Below are 19,763 nucleotides of genomic sequence, written 5' to 3' on the forward strand. Positions count from 1 at the left end.
ATCACCATGGCCAGCTAATTATTATCTTTTTAGTAGAGACAGGGTTTCCCCATGTTGGCCAGGATGACCTGAACTCCTGACCTCAAGTGATCTGCCTATCCAGGCCTCCCAAAGTGCAAAGTGCTAGGATCACAGGTGTGAGCTTCATCAAAACTTAACACAAACACTCCCCTTTCCTCTTTTGGGTTTCAGGATGCCAAGCTCACCTGGCCTTTTTCCTTATCCCACTAACTACTCTTGTTTGTTTTGTTTTGTTTTGTTTTGTTTTTAGACAAGGTCTATCACTCTGTTGCCCAGGCTGGAGTGCAATGGCACAATCAGGGCTCACTGCAGCCTTGACCGATCCTCCTGGACTCAAGCAATCCTCCTGCCTCAGCCTTCTCAGTAGCTGGGACCACAAGTGCCCAGCTAATATTTTACTTTTTATTTCGTAGAGAAGAGGTCTTACTATGTTGCCCAGGCTAGTATCCAACTCCTGGGCTCAAGAGATTCCACTGCCATGGCCTTCCAAAGTGCTGAGTTTACAGGCCCAGAGCCTCCATGCCTGGCCTCTAACTACTCTTTCTAAATCTCCTTAGCTGGCTCCTCCTTCTCTATGGAGCCAATACACGTCAGAGTGCTTCCCGGCTTGCAGCTCTAGTCCCTTTATGTATACTTTTTCTTTTAACCTGGTAATCTCCTCCAAAACCATAACTTGAATTTGTATCTCTAGCCCAGACTTCACCCCTGCTCAACAGAACTCTTAGATATTGTAAGACAATACTTATCGGCCGGGCATGGTGGCTCACGCCTGTAATCTCAGCACTTCGGGAGGACGAGATGTGCGGATCATGAGGTCAAGAGATTGAGACCATCCTGGCCAACATGGTGAAACCCCATCTCTACTAAAAACACAAAAATTAGCTGGGCATGGTGACACATGCCTGTAGTCCCAGCTACTCGGGAGACTGAGGCAGAAGAATTGCTTGAACCCAGGAGACGGAGGTTGCAGTGAGTGGAGATGGTGCCACTGCACTCCAGCCTGGCAAAAGAACAGGACTCAGTCTCAAAAAGAAGAAGAAGAAAAAAAAAAGGACATTATTCATCAAAGTTTAATGTGTGTAGGACTCACCTGGGGAAACTTTATTATTTATTTATTTTTGAGACCAAGTTTCACTCTTGTTGCCCAAGCTGGAGTGCAATCTCATGATCTCAGCTCACTGCAACCTCTGCCTCCTGGGTTAAAATGATTCTCCTGCCTAAGTCTCCCAAGTAGATGGGATTACAGGCACATGCCATTGCGCCTGGCTAATTTTTTGTATTTTTAGTAGAAATGGGGGGGGGGGTTTCACCATGTTAGCTAGGCTGGTCTTGAACTCGTGACCTCAGATGACCCATCTGCCTTGGCCTCCCAAAGTGCTGGGATTTCAGGTTTGAGCTACCACACCTGGCCTGGAAACTTTACAATGAAAATCTGATTCAGTTGTTGGGGGACCTGAAATTCTGCATTTCTAACAAGCCTTCAGCTGATGAAGCTGCCCCTATTCTATGCACATCAATTTGAGTAACAAGGCTAAAATGGATATTTGTGTGTTGCCTTCTCAATGTCTATCCCCTTGTCTTTCCACATGTTCCTAATATTCTTCTGTTGATCCTTGTGGTCCTAAGAAAGCTGACTCTACCCTTTTAATAGTCCATTCCATTGCTTGTTCACAGTAGGTTTGGGATCTAAGTTGATCCAGTCTGACCTTTGGAGGGAAAGTTCTTTTGTTTTGGTTATGAATGGAAATGGAGTAACCCCTGGAGCTGTTGGGAACTTCCTTACAACCAGGAGAAGAATCAATCTCAGGACAGAGTGTTGTTTGTTTCTTTCTTTCTTTGTTTGTTTAGATAGGATCTTGCTCTGTTGCCCGGGCTGGGGTGCAGTGGTGTGATCCAACTCACTGCAGCCTTAGGCTTCTGGGAATAAATTGATCCTCCCACCTCAGCCTCCCAAAATGCTGGGATTACAGGGAGCCACTGTGCCCAGCCAAGGACAGAGTTTTTAAAAAACTAAAACCTGTGATGATATCAATGAGACCCTAGATAATGAATAATGCCTGAATGTTGCTATTTAGAATTAAATAGCCAGCCCTGCAGTGCATGCTGACAGTCTCAGTTACTAGGGAGGCTGAGGCAGGAGAATCACTTGAGCTCAGGAGTTCAAGGCTAACCTGAGCAACACAGCAAGACCCTTAAAAATGAAAAAAAATTAAATAAAATTTAAAAATTTGGCTCCTCAGGCCGGGCACGGTGGCTCATGCCTGTAATCCCAGCACTGTGGCAGGCTGAGGCAGGCGGATCATGAGGTCAAGAGATCGAGACAATCCTGGCCACCATGGTGAAACCCTGTCTCTACCAAAAATACAAAAAAATTAGCCGGGCATGGTGGTGCATGCCTGTAGTCCCAGCTATTTGGGAGGCTGAGGCAGAAGAATTGCTGAAACTTGGGAGGTGGAGGTTGCAGTGAGCCGAGATCACGCCTCTGCACTCCAGCCTGGGCGATGGAGCAAGACTCCATCTCAAAAAAAAAAAAAACAAAGAAAAAAAAATTCAGCTCCTCAATTTTGGTAATTACATTTCTTTTTTTTTTGAGATGGAGTCTCGCTCCATCACCCAGGCTGGAGTGCAGTGGCGCCATCTCAGCTCACTGCAACCTCCACCTCCCAGGTTCCAGCAATTCTCTGCCTCAGCCTCCCAAGTAGCTGGGATTACAGAGGCCTGCCACCTCGCCTGGCTAATTTTTGTATTTTTAGTAGAGATGGGGTTTCACCACCTTGGACAGGCTGGTCTTGAACTCCTGACCTTGTGATCCACCCTCCTCGACCTCCTCAAGTGCTGGGATTACAGGCGTGAGCCACCATGCCCGGCCTAGTAACTACATTTCAAATACTCATATGTGTCTATGGCTACCCTTTTGAACAATGCAGATATATGAATATTTCCATCATCACAGAAAGTGTGATTGGACAGTACTTTTTGAGGACCATATTTGTTTCCTTCTTAGCATTTAATTATTTATTTACTTATTTATTGTCAGATACAAGAATGTAAACTGAAAGCAGGGAATTATGTCTTTTCTGTTGACTGCAGCACCTCCAGCATCTAAAATAATGCCTTGTTAATATGCCTTCAATAAATATTTGTGAAATAACTGAATGCCTCAACTGGGCATGGTGGCTCACACCTGTAATCCCAGCACTTAGGGAGGCTCAGGTGGGCGGATCACCTGAGGTCAGGAGTTTGAGACCAGCCTGGCCAACATGGTGAAACCCTGTCTCTAATAAAAATACAAAAATTAGCCGGGTGTGATGGCAGGTGTCTGTAATCCCAGCTATTCAGGAGGCTGAGGCAGGAGAATGGCTTGAACCTGGGAGGCAGAGGTTGCAGTGAGCCAAGATCGTGCCACTGGACTCCAGCCTGGGCAACAAGGTGAGACTCCATCTCAAAGAAAAAATAATAACAATAATAATAACTGAATGCCTCCTCTATTAGGATGGATGCTCCATGAGGAAGGAGACCTGAGTGTATTGTTTTCTGTAGTATCCCCAGTACTGAGCATGGGGTACTCCTCCCTATTATCTTGAAGGCCCTTCCTACTTTGGGCTGATAAAAGAAAATAACTTGTATTTGATGAATCAGAGTTTTTAAACTTTATCAAGCCCAGAGAAACATTAAAATGGGACACGTCTCATTCATCTATTGAAACTGTTTGTAGCCGGGCCTGGTGGCTCACACCTGTAATCCCAGCACTTTGGGAGGCCAAGATGGGTGGCTCCCTTGAGCTCAGAAGTCCAAGACCAGCCTGGGCAATATGTTGAGATCCCATGTTTCTACTAAAAATCCGAAAAATAAAATAAAATAACATAGCTGGGCATGGTGATGCACGCCTGTGGTCCCAGCTACTCGGGAGGCTGAGGTGGGTAGAGGCTGCAGTGAGCTGAGATAGTGCCACTGCACTCCAACTTGGGCGACAGAGCCAGACCCTGTCACACACAAAACTGTTCGCTATTATTACAAGTAGCTATAAATTACCTACTAATGCCACACCAGACACTAAACCCCATACTCTGTAGCTTAACAATGCCTAGTCAATCACTATTTATTTCTGTAAGCCAATGATAATTCTTGAAAAACAACTTTCTATCAGCTCACTCCCTGTCCAGGTTTTTTGCCTTTAAAATCCTGCTTGTAACAAAGGCCAAAAGGAGCTCATATTCAAGTTTACTTGTGGCTGAGTCTTCTGGGCAGCTGTCCTCACTTTCGCTCAAGTAAACTCTTTAAATCACATTTTGTGCTTCAGCCTCTTCCTTTGAGATTGACAGGGGCCTGCCTACTTCTTAAGCTATTCCCTTTCCCCTCAATAGTATAAGAACATTTGGGGCTGGGCATGGTGGCTCACACCTGTAATCCCAGCACTTTGGGAGGCTGAGGCAGACAGATCACGGGAGGTCAGGAGTTTGAGACCAGCCTGAACAACATGGTGAAACCCTGTCTCTACCAAAAACACAAAAAATTAGCTGTGTGTGGTGGCGGGTGCCTGTAGTCCCAGCTACTCGGGAGGCTAAGGCAGGAGAATCACTTGCACCCAGGAGGTGGAGGTTCCAGTGAGCCGAGATCACATCACTGCACTCCAGCCTGGGTGACAGAGTGTGACTCCATCTCAAAAAAAAAAAAGAAAAGAAAAACAAAAATGGAGTTCTTGCAATTCATCAAGCTTACTCCCTCTCCAGCCTTTCGTACATGTAGTTCTTAATCTGGCTAATGCCTACTCATCCCCTCTCAAGTATGTGGGGCCAGCATTATTATTTGTATGGTAGTGATGTGTCTCCCAGATGGCAAATTGAAGTGTCATCGTCTGTTGATTTATCCTAAATTGCTATACTTTTTCTTTATTTTCTAGCTCAAACATTTTTTAGAATTTTTACTTTCTCATAGTATAAAACCATCAAGAGTCCTGAAATAAAATCAACAAGAGTGGGGCAACGACTAATGCCTTAATTTCCTGCTAGCAGGAGGATTAATCTGAAAGTGAGATTGTCCTGTCCTCTGTGATTTGGCAGAGGTTTTATCTGTTGCAAGCATTTAGACTGGTCACGAGAAAGAAAAGGAACAAGGAAATGCGAAAATAATACATGGAGCAATGCAACCATTCCATTATCAGTTTTCAGAAGTAGATGTCCTACTGATAAGCAAAGGCAGAAAAGTATATACTGCAATTTAGAGTCAGCAAGTTATTAAATAATAATGGATTATTATTTAATCCGATTATTGTCTCTTAGTAGACAACCAAATTAAATGAACCAAATTCCAAAGTTCATAGATAGAACGCTCTAAAAGAAAACTACCGATAGAAGGAAAAACAAATATAGTTCAGAGTAAGATTTAATCAATTACACTACAAATTGAGACTACTGGTATTCATGAATCAGAAGTGAAAAATATCCTTCAAAATGATAAACAATAACGCTCAAGAAAGTTTATTTTTTTCCCGTGAATGCAAACTATTTATTCTTTTCACAGAAACTGATTATATACATTTTTAGAAAAGAAAATAAGGCCAGCATGGTGGCTCATGCCTGTAATCCCAGCACTTTGAGAGGCCGAGGAGGGTGGATCACCTGAGGTCAGGAGTTCCAGATCAGCCTGACCAACATGGTAGAACCCTGTCTCTACTAAAAATACAAAAAAATTAGCTGAGCATCATGGCGGGCACCTATAATCCCAGCTACTCTGGAGGCTGAGGCAGAATTGCTTGAACCAGAGAGACGGAGGTTGCAGTGAGCTGAGATCACACCACTGCACTCCTACCTGCGTGACAGAGCAAGACTCTGCCTCAAAAAAAAAAAAAAAAAAAAAAGAAGAAAACACAGCATAAATTGGAGGCATGAATTACATACTGAAAATAAGTACATATGATTTCTTTTGTTGTTTTAAGGCCATCTGCTGGGATCTGACACCAGGGTCAGCAGAACACCAAGCTGCTATGGCCTAGGTCCCTGGCCGAAGGGCTATGATTTCATATGGCTGATATTTGCACGAATTCCTATGCTCCTGATTGAGGCCAATATAGCACACAGAGTGGAATAGACTACTCAGAAGCACAGGCCTATTTTGTGAGAATTGACTCTCGTAAATATGGTTTCTTTGTATGCCAGAATTTGAATTACTAAACACAAAGTAGTTTATCCAACCTAAAGAAGTCCCACCAGTTGTCTGCCAATCAGAAGATGAAGGGAAACATAGGTCAGCATAAAAGCCTGATGAATAACCAGCTTTTAACCAGACCAGTAGTTGACTCCTGTTTGTTTTTTTTTTCCCCCAATTTGCGCTGTTTGGTGTATGCCATTAAAGTATGTATCAGGGACTTCCGGAGGTGAAGGTGGAAGCAGCGGGCAGGTCTTTGCCAAGTAACACAACCTATGGTAATGTGAAGAATGGCCTCACCCATCAATACCTCCCAAAGTGCTGGGATTACAGGCATGAGCCACTGTGCCCGGCCTCGTTTTTGTTTTTAAGCCATAAAATCTCCCTGAGCAAACTGACAGGCAGCTCGCTAAAATTTCGTGGAAAATGAATTGTCAGAAAAACATCAGGTCTGACAAACTTAGAGCACATTTAGTTGTACTTGCCTTGAAAGAAGGAGGGCAGGAAGGGGAAAACCCACTTATGATCACCTCTTCCCATTCTGAAATGCACAAGTACCGGCCTAGCCTCACAGTTCCGCAAATAAGTAAAGGGTAGCACAGAACATATGTTCAAAAGCAGTCTGGTAGCCGGAGCAGTGGCTTAGGCCTGTAGTCCCAGCACTTTGGGAAGTCAAGGAAGAATAGAGGATCACTTGGGGCCAAGAGTTCGAGAACAGCCTGGGCAACACAGTGAGACCTTATCTCTACAAAATACAAAAAAATTAGCCTGGCATGGTGTCGTGGGCTTCATATATGCAGTTCTCAGGGAGGCTGAGGTAGGTGGGATTGCTTGAGCCCAAGTTGAGGCTGCAGTGAGCTGTGATTGTGCCATTGCATACCAGCCAGGGCTACACAGCAAGATCCCTCCCGTTTCAAAAAAAAAAAAAAAAGTGTGGGGACCATGAATCCTAGTGATAGAATCTTGGATTCTGTCTCTAGAGGCCTCCAAGGGCGAGCCAAAGCTTTGTGTATACACTCAGTCTGACTAAATCTAGTGGAATATTCTACAATTTCTGATGGCTCTTGCACTCTGATACACAGGAGGAAAGTGTGCAAGCAGAGGATGAAGCCCTGCATTTTTTTGGAGACGCTGGAGGGCAGTGCAGGGACTGCACCCTCCTTTTTTTTTTTTTTGAGACAGGGTCTCACTCGCCCAGACTAGAGCGCAGTGGCCCAATCTCAGCTCACCCGCAACCTCCGCCTCCCAGGCTCAAGGAATCTCCCGCCTCAGCCTCCCGGGTAGCTGGGATTACAGGCGCACGCCACTACCGCCCGGCTAATTTTTGTATTTCTAGTAGAGACGGGGTTTCACCATGTTGGTCAGGATGGTCTCGAACTTCTGACCTCAAATGATCCACCCGTCTCTGCCTCCCAAAGTGCTGGGATTACAGGCGTGAACCACCGCGCCCGGCCCCACCCGCCTTCTTTACTTTGGCTCATATGGAAGACCAAAGGCACTTGGATTGTACGTCGCAGACAGAAGCAGCCAAAACCTACATAGCAACCAGTTGGGACAAATTTCCAAGGTAAACCATGACCGCAGGGGGCCTCGGTGGTTTTTAGCTCAAAGCGATGACCCCAGGAAGGACAAGCGGCCGCCGCTAGGGGGCGCCGCCACTTCCCCGCCAGGCGACCACCCGCGGAGGCGCGCGCGCGAGGCCTCCCACCGCGCCTGCGCTGAGGATGGACAGTAGCTCGCCTTTCCCCGACGCCCAGCCGTCCGGGCCGGGGTGAAAAACTGCGTGACACGCAGTGAGAGCGGCGGCCATTTTCGTCTTCTGGGCACGTCAGCTGAGCCGGTTAGGGCTGAAGAGGAGCGTTGCGCAAGCGCACCCAAGACAGTCACAGGTAACTCCCATCTGACGAGCGAGGCGTCGCCGTCGTCGCCGGAAGTTTGGTGTTTGCGCCGCAGGGGAGGCGGCGGCCGCAGCAGTAGCAGCTGAGTGTCTTCTGATACCCGGATGTGAGGCGATCCGCTGGCTCTAGTCTGACCCTCCGCCAGGCGAAAGGAAGGTACGCCAGCGTCCCTGACGGTCCCCGCCGCCTGCGTCCTCACCTCCCTTTTGCCAGCCTCTCCAGGGAGCGGACGGTTCTCCCTCTTCCTGTTCCACCCTCGGTGGCGTGTTGCCTCGCACGCCTCTTCCTACTGCTTCGGTCCCAGCTCTTCGCGCCCCTGAGAGGGAGGCGGGAGGCTCTGGGCTCCGAGACGCCGTCGCCTGAGGTAGGCAGCTAACCTGTTCTCGCAGCCGAGCACCACCTGCCGCTGCTTGCTGAGCGGTCGGAGTTCATAAGGGTCGTGACCGCGGGCGGGGCAGGGTCGGAGTTCCTAGCAAGGCCGCGAGGGCTCCCGGAGCCCCGAGGTGGCGTGCAGCCATTGCTAGCACCGGGGTGGCGCCGGCGCTGGTCCCGCAGGTAGCCCCGAGCCCCGTCTCCGCCCCCAGCGTTTTCTCTTCCCAGCGCTTCCCCCGAGCCAGTCGCTCGCTCTCCCCCGCCGCAACTCGCTGACCCGGCCTGAGCCTGGAGGCCTCTGCAGTCTGCGGGGTGCGATGTGGGGTCCTGGTTTTACAGCCTTTAGCTTGGAAGGGGAGCGGGCCCAAGGTCATAGAGTAACTTGGGCTGGAGATGGGGGTCTCCGCACAGGTAGGGCGGCTCTGGAGTAGAAATGAGTGCATTGAGGGCCGCAGTGAAGTTTATAGCGATGGAGAGAGGCGAGCCAAAGAGAATTGGGTCCTCGGTTTTTATCACGGTTCAAGATTATTTTAATAAGGGGGTTTATTTTGCACAGGCAGAATGGGATAGCAAGTCCAGCAATTATAAGACTACCTCCTCTCTCTCCGCCTCTCAATGATGCTTCCGAAGATCCGGCGTGTACTTTATTTCCCGGGGCGATGGGGAAGCAGCAGGGACCAGGGAGAGAGGAAGAAGGAGCTCAAGCTTTGCGATTTGAGAAGTGCTGTGAACCATGTTTTCTGTAGTCTTAGCTGCAGTGAGATTCCTTTAAACAGGAATGGCAGCACACAGTATCTAAATATTATTACAAAATAATATCTCGATAAATAACCTTCGCAGGAAACAAAAGGGCTACTTGGTGGCATAAGGTGTGGTTAGTCCCCCCACCAACATTTTTTTTTTAAAAAACTGGATAAAACTTGGATTTAGTTGAAAACATCCAGGTTGCGGTGAACTATGCTATATTCATTTTGTCTTCCAATCTAGTCCTTAGTTTCTGCTTTACACAGGACACCAATACTAATAAAGTTTTAAGTTATTATTTTATTTTGAGACGGGGCCTCGCTCTGTCGCCCAGGCTGGATTGCAGTGGTGTAATCACGGCTCACTGCAGCCTTGACCTACCTCCCCGGCCTCAAGCAATCCTCACACCTCCGCCTCCCTGAGTGGCTGGGACTACAGGCGTGCGCCACCATGTTAGGCTAAGTTTTCTGTAGAGACGGAGTTTCGCCATGTTGTCCAGACTGGTCTCGAACTCCTGGGCTCAAGTGATCACCTGGGCCTCCAAAAGTGCTGGGATTACAGGCCTGAGCCACTGTGCCTGGTTTTTTTTTTTTTTTAATTGAAAAGCAAAAAATCTAATCAATGGAATTAGGCATGGGAGTAGGATGAGAAGTGTTTTAAAAAGTGCTTAATTTGGAAGCCGCAAATTGAGGCATAGAGCATGTGAGGAAATGAAACTAGGACTATAATAGAGCCACTTTTTCCCTTTTAGGCAGAATGCAGAATATGACTGTTGGGTCAGATGTGTAACTTTGGAAGCACAATTCCAAAATTTGTCCTGGCTTATGAGCTAGAACTCTTTTATCATTGCTAACTGTGGAAAATATGCTATTGTTTCACCTTTCTCAATCAATATTATAATCCTGTAGTGAACGAGTAGTTGTTTTTTTTTTTTTGAGATGGAGTCTCACTCTGTTGCCTGGGCTGGACGGCAGTGGTGAGATCTCGGCTCATTGCAATCTGCGCCTCCTGTGTTCAAGCGATTCTCCTGTCTCAGCCTCCTGAGTAGCTGGGATTACAGACAGGTGCCACCACGCCCGGCTAATTTTTTGTATTTTTAGTAGAGCTAGGGTTTCACCGTGTTGGCCAGGCTGGTCTGGAATTCCTGACCTCAGGTGATCCGCCTGCCTCCGGTTCCCAAAGTTCTGGGATTACAGGCGTAAACCACCATGCCTGGCCAAGTAATTTTTTAAATGTCCGTCCCATACAAGGTGCTGTCATTTAAATTGATGAATTGTGCTTCACAGAATAAAAAAGTACCCTAATTAATGAATACTATTAACTTCTTTTGCCAAATAGTCCTTTTTAGCTTGGTAATTTATTATGCAGAGCTGATTGTATTTATTCTGTTGATGAAGCGCTGCACAGTTCAGAATAATGGATTGTTACTTTTTCATGATTTTTTTTTTTTTTTTTTTGAGACGGAGCCTCGCTCTGTCTCCCAGGCTGGAGTGCAGTGGCACGATCTCGGCTCACTGCAAGCTCCGCCCACCGGGTTAACACCATTCTCCTGCCTCAGCCTCCCGAGTAGCTGGGAATACAGGCGCCCGCCACCACGCCTGGCTAATTTTTTGTATTTTTTAGTAGAGACGGGGTTTCACCGTGTTAGCAAGGATGGTCTTGGTCTCCTGACCTTGTGATCCACCCGCCTCGGCCTCCCAAAGTGCTGGGATTACAGGCGTGAGCCACCGCGCCGACCTACTTTTTCATGACTTTTATTGGCAGATTTTTGTTCCACATAGAGTTCTTGGAATACCTTCTATTGAAGGTGATTAAAATTTAGGTACTAGAAACCAACTCCAGTAAAATTGTTACTGTAGATAATTAACTTAAGGACTATATTACTCCTTTTGTAACCCTGACTTCCATATTTTTCTGTGGATCATTCAATGGAAATCCTTTGGTTCTGTTTTTTCTGTATAAGTTCCGTATTATAATACTGTAGTTACTTGGCCGGGTGCGGTGGCTCATGCCTTGTGATCCTAGCACTTTGAGAGGCCAAGGCGGGCGGATCACAAGGTCAGGAGTTCAAGACTAGACTGACGGACATGGTGAAACCCCACCTCTACTAAAAATACAAAAATTAGAAGGGCGTGGTGTCGGGGGCTTGTATTCCCAGCTGCTAGGGAGGCCAAGGTAGGAGAATCGCTTGAACCGGGGAAGTGAAGCTTGCAGTGAGCCAAGATTGTGCCACTGCACTCCAGCCTGAGTGACAGAGCGAGACTCCGTCTCAGGAAAGAAAAAAATACCGTAGTTACTTTTGGCAAATAAGAGCATTCTGGTAACCCAGCCAACATGTCTTGTTTTTTCCTGAGGGGAAGGGGCATATACATCTTATGCTTGATTGCATTACAATGCTTAAAGGAAGACTTATATATCCTATGCTCTCTTCAGCGTCCTTTAAACATTTATGGCAGCATATGTAAGATTCACATAAGAACTCAGAGGGTAAATTAAAAGGAGGTAATAAATACTACTTTAATGTAGTGATTCTCAAACATTTTGGTCTTAGGATCCCCTTACACTTAAAAATTATAGGACTCCAAGTAGCTTTTGTTTATATGAGTTTATATCTATTGATAGTTACTGTATTAGGAATTAATTTCATATATATTCATATGAAATAATTAAACTACAGCTTAATATAAATAACATTTTAATTTTAATTAATTTTTTTTTTTTTTAAGTAACGGGCTCACTGTGTTGCTTAGGCTGGCCTTGAGCTCTTGGGCTGAAGTGATCCTCTTGCCTCAGCCTCCCAAATAGGTGGGACTACAGATGTGCACACCCAGCTTAATATATTTAATAAATGACATTTTAATGAAAAACTATATTCCAAAATAATTTAGTGAAATAATGGTGATGGTATTACATTTTTGTAAATCTCCTTAATGTTTGGCCTGATAGAAGACAGCTGAATTCTCCTATCAATCTGTTGCTATATGTTTCTGGTTGAAGTTTATGACCAGTATGTTGGGTTGGTATTTATTTTAACTTTTTCAGATAGTTGTTGTGATACTCTGATCCTGCAACAAAATTTAACAAGTGGTAATTTCTTAAAGGTCAGTTGCAATGTAGAATCTGAAACCATGTCTACATGTGTTTTGCATTCTGCATTAGAATTCATTGGTCTGTTTTGTACTTTTAATCTTTTACTATCGTATGATTTTGATCTCAGGAATCCTGAGAGTCCCCATATCATATTTCAAGCACTACTGCTTTAAGGTAAATAATTGAATGTTTAGAATTAATGTAGTTATTGCAACTGAAGGGGATAATGATAAGATGAAAATTGAGTTGGCAAGTAGTTAAGCGAAGCCAGGAGTAACTAAGTAAATTAAAAAAAAATTTTTTTTGAGAAGGAGTCTCGCTCTGTCACCCAGGCTGCACTATATCGGCTCACTGCAACCTCTGCCTCCAGGCTTCAAGCAATTCTCCTGCCTTAGTCTCCCGAGTAGCTGGGATTACAGGCACCTGCCATCATGCCCGGCTGGTTTTTTTATATTTTTGTAGAGATGGGGTTTTACCATGTTGGCCAAGCTAGTCTTGAACTCCTGACCTCAGGTGATCCCCCTGCCTCAGCCTCCCAAAGTGCCAGGATTACAGGCATGATCTACCATGCCTGGCCAATATTTTCTATCTTTTCATAAAAACATTTTCTCTGTAATATTATAGCTAATTATATTACAGCAAATACTTAAGCACTGGTGATATATCAGGAACTTTTCTAAGAACTTTAAACATTTATGGCAGCATAGATAAGATTCTCTTTTTTTTTTTTTTTTTATTTTATTTTATTTTATTTTATTTTTTGAGGCGGAGTCTTGCTCTGTCGCCCGGACTGGAGTGCAGTGGCCGGATCTCAGCTCACTGCAAGCTCCGCCTCCCGGGTTTACGCCATTCTCCTGCCTCAGCCTCCCGAGTAGCTGGGACTACAGGCGCCCGCCACCTCGCCCGGCTAGTTTTTGTATTTTTAGTAGAGACAGGGTTTCACCGTGTTAGCCAGGATGGTCTCAATCTCCTGACCTCGTGATCCGCCCGTCTTGGCCTCCCAAAGTGCTGGGATTACAGGCTTGAGCCACCGCGCCCGGCCTTAGATAAGATTCTCACAGATAAAAACTCAGGGTAAATTAAAAGGAGGCATTAAGTATTACTTTAATGCAGTGCTTCTCAAACTTTTTGGTCTTAGGATCCCCTTATACTCTTAAAAATTTTGTAGGACTCCAAGTAGCTTTATATTAGGAAAGGTTTCTTTTTTTTTTTTTTTTTTTTTTTTTTGAAGAGATGGGATTTCACTGTGTTGCCCAGGCTGGTCTCAAATTCCTGGGCCCAAGTGATCAGCCCACCTTGGCCTCCCAAAGTGCTGGGATTACAGGAATGAGCCACCACGCCTGGCCCAGGAAAGGTTCCTATTATGGCATTGTTGGAGAGGATTAAATTTAACTTACTTTTATCTCCTATAAATAGTACAGTCTTTGTGACAAGTATTATTTATTTATTTATTTATTTATTTATTTATTTATTTATTGAGACGGTGTCTCGGTCTGTCACCCAGGCTGGAGTGCAGTGGCGCGATCTTGGCCCACTGCAAGCTCCGCCTCCTGGGTTCAGCCATTCTCCTGCCTCAGCCTCCTGAGTAGCTGGGGCTACAGGCACCTGCCACCACGCCTGGCTAATTTTTTGTGTTTTTTGGTAGAGACTGGGTTTCACCGTGTCAGCCAGGATGGTCTCGATCTCCTGACCTCGTGATCCACCTGCCTTGGCCTCCGAAAGTGCTGGGATTACAGGAGTGAGCCACAGCGCCCGGCCTTTTTTTTTTTTTCTTTTTGAGTGGGAGTCTTGCTCTTTTGCCCAGCCTAGAGTGCTGTGGCGTGATCTCGGCTCACTGCAAGCTGCGCCTCCCGGGTTCAGCCATTCTCCTGCTTCAGCCTCCCGAATAGGTGGGACTACAGGTGCCTGCCACCACGCCTGGCTAATTTTTTGTATTTTTAGTAGAGACGGAGTTTCACCGTGTTAACCAGGATGGTCTCCATTTCCTGACCTCGTGATCCGCCCGCCTCTTCCCAGCATCTGTAATTATATATATTTAAAATATATACCATAGGCGAGGCATGGTGGTTTACACCTGTGATCCTAGCACCTTGGAAGGCCGAGGCAGGTGGATAGCTTGAACCCAGGAGTTCGAGACCAGCTTGGGCAACATGGCGAAACCCTGTCTCTACAAAAAAACACTAGCCAGACATGGTGGCGCTCTCCTGTAGTTTTTCATATATAAAAAAAGATACACATACACACACATTGTAGTTGTAGACTATTTTAGCCCATCAAAAAATCGAGTTATTAAATTAAACAAATACTTGTTGCTTTTAAGAAGATGATCTTGTCCCCATGGAAATTTGAAATTTACTGTTGTATTTTGTTCAACTAGTGTTTGAAAGTTTGTTGTTATCACAAGACACTAGATTAAATTTTTCTTCAAAAATAGATAGTTTTCAGAAGATAAATTTAGTCTTCTTTTTTTGAGATGGAGTCTCACTCTGTCACGCAGGCCGGAGTGCAGTGGCTGGATCTCACTGCAAGCTCCGCCTCCCGGGTTCACACCATTCTCCTGCCTCAGCTTCCTGAGTAGCTGGGACTACAGGCGCCCGCCACCACGCTAATTTTTGTATTTTTAGTAGAGATGGGGTTTTGCCATGTTGGCCAGGCTGGTCTCGAACTCCTGACCTCAAGTGATATTATGCATTTTAGAATGTGAGAAATACTTGGGTTACCTTAAATAATAGTAGTTCATTGGGAGGATATGTAGAAATAAAGAAGAGAAGACTGTTTACAGAGCTAGATCTTGTGGAAGAAAAGAACAGGAATCCCCAAACACTAGGCTTTGCTGAAGAACAATTCACCAGGTCTTACAGAAACCTGAATGTATTTCAGGACTCAGAAGGTGGCTGAGAATAGTACAGCTCTAGCAGTTGGCTTGCCTTGTTTTAATTCCTCAAGCAGCAGGTATCCTGTAATTCCTAATTTAGTTCTTTGCTGTTATAGTAGTAGGTCTTAATCCAGGGTGATTTTGCCTCTGGGGAGACATTTTGCAGTGTCTAGAGATATTTCGATTGTGAGGAGTAGGGGAAGGGTTGCTACTGGCATCTAGTGGACGGAGGAGGTGAGGGCTGCTGCTGCTGTTGCTAAACAGGCTGCTGCTCCTCCATGCACAGGACAGCCCCCCGCCCCCGCACCCCCCCAACAAAGATTCTGTGTGGTTCAAAATGTTAATGGTGGTGAGATTGAAAAACCTTTCTTTATAGTGATTAGATATTGGCACCTCTTGGGTCACAAACCCACGCTTGATCTAGTTAGCTATGGGAAGCATAGCATGGTCAGGACTTTGAGAATGTAACTATGAATTGTCTAAGGTATTTTTTTTTAAACGAGGTACCTGTGGGCATGGCAAGTTTTTCAGAAAGGAGTTACGAATTTGACAAGCCACTAGACTCAGATTTGCAGTCAGTACTTCTCTCGTCCCTTTGATGTGGTTAAAAGGTTGTATAGTTGAAATGCATTAAGAATTGGTAAATTATTAAGGAGATTAAGGATCTGTGGTGATCCATGTGAACTTTGAAGTTGATGATGGTGGTAACAGTGTGATTGGAGAAGAAAACTATGATTGAACAGTTTCTGGTGATCAGTAGGAATACAACAACGAAGAAAGAAAGTTTAATAGCAGAATGGCATAAACCTTAAAAGAGACGTGTAAAGAATTTTGTGTAAGATGAAAAATGGTTGTGCTGGGGAAACTGTAGGCCCCTTGATGTGATACAGCCTGCTTAGGAGAGATATTACTTTCCTATGTCCGCTGTAATAAATTATCAGAAACTTGATATCTTAAAACAATGGAAATTTATTATCTTACATTTGTTCCTTACCTTATCTAGCTTCTGGTGGTTGCCCTGGCATTCCTGGGCCTATGACCAGATTACTCCAATCTCTGCCACCATTTTTGTATTATTTTCTCTTGTCTTGTGTCTGTCTCCTTCTCTTACAGGGATATCTGTGCCACTCTTACAAGGATATTTGTTATTGGATTTAGGGCCTACCTGGATAATCCAGGATGATCACATCTCAATATCCTTAATTTAATTATGTCTGCAAAGACCTTTTTTCCCCCAATAAGATAGGTTCACAATCCCTAATTCAGGGATTAAGACACAGGTGTATCTTTTTTTTGGGGGGGGCACCATTTAGCCACTACTGGAGAGTTTTAGAGAAAAGCATATAAATTGAAGAGAGTGATTTTTTTTTCTTTTCATTTCTTTTTTTTTTTTTTTTTGCTTTGAGACAGAGTCTCGCTCTGTCACAAGGCTGGAGTACAGTGATGAGATCTTGGCTCACTGCAACCTCTGCCTCTTGGGTTCAAGCGATTCTTCTGCCTCAGCCTCTCGAGTAGCTGAGACTATAGGCACACGCCACCACGCCCAGCTAACTTTTTTGTGTTTTTAATAGAGACAGTTTCATCACGTTGTCCAGGATGGTCTCAATCTGTTGAGCTTGTGATCTGCCCACCTCGGCCTCCCAAAGTGCTGGAATTACAGGTGTGAGCCACTGCACCTGGCTGGGAGTGAATTTTCAATTAAGGCTAGGAAGTAGAATTTGTATTGTGAAGAGATTGAAGGTAGGAAGCTGCTTTTCATAGAAAAAGGGTTCATGACTGGGTATGGTGGCTCATACCTGTATTCCCAGCACTTTGGGAGCCTGAGGTGGGTGGATCACAAGGTAAGGAGTTCAAGATCAGCCTGGCCAATATGGTGAAACCCCATCTCTACTAAAAATACAAAAATTAGCCGGGCGTGGTGGTGCCTGCCTGTAGTCCCAGCTACTGAGGAGGCTGAGGCAAGAGAATCGCTTGAACCTGAAAGGCAGAGGTTGCAGTGAGCTGAGATCACACCACTGCGCTTCAGCCTGGGTGACAGAGGGAGAAGCAGTCTCAAAAAAAAAAAAAAAAAAAAAAAAAAAAGAAAAAGGGTTCATGTGGGACTTGTGGATAAATTTAAGAAAGGAAGAGATCAGCAGTGTAAGGAGAGTTAGAAGGAAGGTAGTAAGGGAAAATAACTGTTATGACGGACTTGCATTTGATTGGTGGGAATGGATCTGTGCAAATTGAAGGCCTTAGGTGTGAGAGGTCTGATGTTCTCGATAGACTTTGCGGTCTTTGCTTTGTGCCATCTTCAAGCTAAGTATTGCTGAGAACTTACTTTACTTTGTTGTCCCAGAAGAGAAATCTTTCCCAGATATTAAGATGGCTTTCTGAATTTGCACCAGTGTTTTATGGAACTGAAGAGGCTTTCACAGCAGCTTGGGGAAAAAGTCCTTCAGTAAATTACGTTGGGATTGAGAGGTATACTGGGCTTGATTCTGCAGTAAATCTGATGGAATTACTGTACCTTGAGATGGCTAGAAGTTTCCAGTGGTATGTTGAAATACAAGACAATTGGATAGGAGACTATTTAAAGGCAATAAATAAATAAATAACAAAGTAAAGAAAAAAGTAAAAGAAAAAAACATCAAGATGAGGTTGGGCAAAATAGTCCTAGGGTTGTGTAGGTAAAAGGCTGATTAATTTTAAAAAGTGACTTGGAGGGGGAAAGTGGCTACATTGAAGTGATAGGGTAATTGTTTTTATTTGACTTGTTGATGTTATCTTTTTTTAAACTTTTTTTTTGAGATGGAGTCTTGCTGTCTTGCCCAGGCTGGAGTGCAGTGGCGCAATATTGGCTTATTGTAGCCTACACTTCCCAGGTTCAAATGATTCTCCTGCCTCAGCCTCCTGAGTAGCTGGGATTACAGATGCGCACCACACCTGGCTAATTTTTGTATTTTTAGTAGAGATGTGGTTTCACCGTGTTGGCCAGGCTGGTCTCAGACTCCGGACCTCAGGTGACCTGCCAACCTCGGCCTCCCAAAGTGCTGGGCTTATAGGCGTGAGCCACCGTGCCCAGCCGATGTTATCTATTATTAACATTTCTAAAATTAAATCATCTCTGTATCCTATTTATTTATTTGACATGGAGTCTCACTCTGTTGCCCAGCTTGGAGTGCAGTGGTGTGATCAAGGCTCACTGCAGCCTCCCAGCTCAGCCTCCCAAGTAGATGGGACTATAGGTGAACACCACTATGCCCGGCTAATTTTTGTATGTTTTGTAGAGATAAGGTTTCGCCATGTTGTCCAGGCTAGTCTCAAACTCCTGTGCTCGAGAGATTTGCATGCCTAGGCCTCCCGAAGTGTTAGTATTACAGGCGTGAGCCGTCATACCTGGCCATTTTTCTCTATGGTTGGCTGTTTTATTAATTTGTAGGATACCTTATGCATATTGTATAATCTGTGTATACCAATCCTTTGTAAGTTAATATTTTCACTTTTCACATTTTAGGTCTATAGTCAGTCCATTTGCCGTAGACTTTAGTATTGTATGAGGTAGGGATACAATTTCTTTTTCTTTTCTTTTTTTTTTAGAGTAAAGTAAAAGCAAGTTTATTAACGAAGTAAAGGAATAAAAAATGACTACTCCCTAGGCAGAGCAGCCTAAGGATCCAATTTCATTTTTCCCCCATGTGATATTCAGTTATCCCAGTACTCTTTCTTTAAGGTGACAGTGCTGTCTGTTATAAACCAAATGATCATATATATTAAATACTTGGTTTGATTCTGGTCTTTTTTTTTTTTTTTTTTTTGAGATGGATCCTTGCTGGGTTGCCCGGACTGGAGTGCAGCGGCTGTTCGTAGGCAGGATCATATCACAGTCTAGGCTCAAACTTTTGGGCTCAAGTGATCCTCTCACATGAGTCTCCTGAGTAGCTGCGACTATAGGCATGCGTCAACAGACCCAGGGGCACCTTGTGTTTTGTTGTTGTTGTTGTTGTTTGTTTTTTGTTTCGAAGTTTCGCTATGTTGCCCAGGCTGGAGTAGAACTCCTGGCCTCAAGTGATCCTTCTGCTTCAGCCTCCCAAGTAGCTGAGATCATAGGTGTGTGCCACCACACCTGGCTAATTTATTTTTTGTAGACATAGGGTCTTGCTATGTTGCCCAAGCTGGTCTTGAACACCTGGGCTCAGGCAATTCTCCCACCTTGGCCTCCGAAAGTGCTGGGATAATAGGCATGAGCCACTACACCTGGCTACTTTTATCTTTTTTAAAGAAGTTTTTAATGAGAGAGGACTCAAATTATTAAAATAAGGAATGAGAGCTATTACCAAAATAAAAAGAGTTAAAAGGGAATATGAATAGTGGTATGCTAACAATTTCGATAACCTAGATAAAATAGACAAGTTCCTATAAACTGACTCAAGAAGAAATAGAAAATCTGAATAGACCTATAACAAAGAGATTGAATAAAAATACCTCCAAAAATGAAAAGCCCAGGCTCAGATGGCTTCACTGACGCAATCTACCAAACATTTAAAGAAGAATTAACACCAATCCTTCATAGACTATTCAGAAAATAGAAAAGGAAGGATCTCTTAGTTCATTTTATGAGGCCGATATTACCTTAGTAC

The 19,763-nt window shown here is 44.6% G+C and overlaps 1 protein-coding gene across 10 annotated transcripts in view; it reads left to right on the plus strand.

The window, feature by feature from the left end:
- Window positions 1-7,839: 7,839 nt before the first annotated feature.
- ESCO1 (establishment of sister chromatid cohesion N-acetyltransferase 1) overlaps window positions 7,840-19,763 on the plus strand; it is an 83,559-nt gene continuing 71,635 nt past the window's right edge. For 4 of the 10 annotated variants that reach the window (XR_004429256.1, XR_004429255.1, XR_004429254.1 and 1 more), the window contains exon 1: window positions 7,852-8,219. The gene's annotated coding sequence lies outside the window, so the exon portion shown is untranslated. Of the gene's footprint in view, window positions 8,428-19,763 lie in introns of all 10 variants that reach the window. The other 6 variants (XR_004429253.1, XM_033178168.1, XM_033178169.1 and 3 more) reach the window with 4 other exon arrangements.

Source organism: Trachypithecus francoisi, unplaced genomic scaffold (genome assembly GCF_009764315.1).
Source record: "Trachypithecus francoisi isolate TF-2019V2 unplaced genomic scaffold, Tfra_2.0 Lachesis_group19, whole genome shotgun sequence".
Taxonomy (NCBI): domain Eukaryota; kingdom Metazoa; phylum Chordata; class Mammalia; order Primates; family Cercopithecidae; genus Trachypithecus; species Trachypithecus francoisi.